The sequence below is a fragment of the Salmo salar genome, unplaced genomic scaffold (genome assembly GCF_905237065.1).
Source record: "Salmo salar unplaced genomic scaffold, Ssal_v3.1, whole genome shotgun sequence".
NCBI classification, from domain to species: domain Eukaryota; kingdom Metazoa; phylum Chordata; class Actinopteri; order Salmoniformes; family Salmonidae; genus Salmo; species Salmo salar.
Genome location: NW_025550837.1, coordinates 267,501 through 270,000, shown reverse-complemented (window position 1 = coordinate 270,000; position 2,500 = coordinate 267,501). Strand labels below are relative to the sequence as shown.

At 49.4% G+C, this 2,500-nt stretch overlaps 1 protein-coding gene across 1 annotated transcript in view; it reads right to left on the bottom strand.

Moving 5' to 3' along the window:
* Positions 1–2,500, bottom strand: part of LOC123740033 (basic proline-rich protein-like) — a 33,505-nt gene that overhangs the window by 862 nt on the left and 30,143 nt on the right. The gene's annotated exons all lie outside the window — the stretch shown is intronic.

The window sequence follows — 2,500 nt, the reverse complement described above, 5'->3', positions numbered from 1 at the left end:
ACACACACACATAACACACATAACACACACACATAACACACCACATAACACACACACACACACACACACACACACACATAACACACACACACCACATAACACACACACACACACACACACACACACACACACACACACACACACACACACACACACACACACACACCCTTTAGTCGTGTCGTGATGTCTGACTGTGTGGGCGGTATAACTATCTGTGAACCCTTTGCAGTGATCCCTCTCGGCACCAGGCGGCGGCGATCCCCCCGCGAAAGCTCTTAATGACTCCGATTATTATAGTAGCCCCAATAATTGACAGTGATTATATAAAAACGTTACGTTTTTATTCAGGTTGAATTACTGGGCTCAGGCCCTGACAGAAGCTCAGCGCCCAAATCCTCTCTGACGGGAACACAGGGTCCCTGAGAGGGTAAACATGCTAGACTCATCATACAGCGGTTAGAGTAGAACTAGGTGTGAATACCGGTTTGTTACCCAGCAGACGTTTAGCGGTTTTAGCAACGTTTTGGAAAATCAACACGACGGTAGAGGTCCACAGCAGCTGTCACTTAACCTTTTACATTTTTAGTCATTGAGGAGACTCTCGTATCCAGAGAGACTTACAGTTAGTGCCTTCACCTTCAGGAAGCTGGGTGAGACGACAACACATTACAGTCATTCACCTGGAGGAAGCTAGGTGAGACGTCAACACATTACAGTCATTCACCTGGAGGAAGCTGGGTGAGACGACAACACATTACAGTCATTCACCTGGAGGAAGCTGGGTGGGACGACAACACATTACAATCATTCACCTGGAGGAAGCTGGGTGAGACGACAACACATTACAGTCATTCACCTGGAGGAAGCTGGGTGAGACGACAACACATTACTCATTCACCTGGAGGAAGCTGGGTGAGACAACAACACATTACAGTCATTCACCTGGAGGAAGCTGGGTGAGACGTCAAACACATTACAGTCATTCACCTGGAGGAAGCTAGGTGAGACGACAAACACAGTCATTCACCTGGAGGAAGCTGGGTGAGACGACAACACATTACAGTCATTCACCTGGAGGAAGCTGGGTGAGACGACAACACATTCAGTCATTCACCTGGAGGAAGCTGGGTGAGACGACAACACAGTCATTCACCTGGAGGAAGCTGGGTGAGACGACAAACACATTACAGTCATTCACCTGGAGGAAGCTAGGTGAGACGACAACACATTACAGTCATTCACCTGGAGGAAGCTGGGTGAGACGACAACACATTACAGTCATTCACCTGGAGGAAGCTGGGTGAGACGACAACACATTACAGTCATTCACCTGGAGGAAGCTGGGTGAGACGACAACACGTTACAGTCATTCACCTGGAGGAAGCTGGGCGAGACGACAACACATTACAGTCATTCACCTGGAGGAAGCTGGGTGAGACGACAACACAGTCATTCACCTGGAGGAAGCTGGGTGAGACGACAACACATTACAGTCATTCACCTGGAGGAAGCTAGGCGAGACGACAACACACAGTCATTCACCTGGAGGAAGCTGGGTGAGACGACAACACATTACAGTCATTCACCTGGAGGAAGCTGGGTGAGACGACAACACAGTCATTCACCTGGAGGAAGCTAGGTGAGACGACAACACATTACAGTCATTCACCTGGAGGAAGCTGGGTGAGACGACAACACATTACAGTCATTCACCTGGAGGAAGCTGGGTGAGACGACAACACATCAGTCATTCACCTGGAGGAAGCTGGGTGAGACGACAACACAGTCATTCACCTGGAGGAAGCTGGGTGAGACGACAACACATTACAGTCATTCACCTGGAGGAAGCTGGGTGAGACGTCAACACAGTCATTCACCTGGAGGAAGCTAGGTGAGACGACAACACATTACAGTCATTCACCTGGAGGAAGCTGGGTGAGACGACAACACATTACAGTCATTCACCTGGAGGAAGCTAGATGAGACGACAACACATTACAGTCATTCACCTGGAGGAAGCTGGGTGAGACGACAACACATTACAGTCATTCACCTGGAGGAAGCTGGGTGAGACGACAACACATTACAGTCATTCACCTGGAGGAAGCTAGATGAGACGACAAACACATTACAGTCATTCACCTGGAGGAAGCTAGGTGAGACGACAACACAGTCATTCACCTGGAGGAAGCTGGGTGAGACGACAACACAGTCATTCACCTGGAGGAAGCTGGGTGAGACGACAACACATTACAGTCATTCACCTGGAGGAAGCTGGGTGAGACGACAACACATTACGTCATTCACCTGGAGGAAGCTGGGTGAGACGACAACACATTCAGTCATTCACCTGGAGGAAGCTGGGTGAGACGACAACACATTACAGTCATTCACCTGGAGGAAGCTAGGTGAGACGACAACACAGTCATTCACCTGGAGGAAGCTGGGTGAGACGAACACATTACAGTCATTCACCTGGAGGAAGCTGGGTGAGACGACA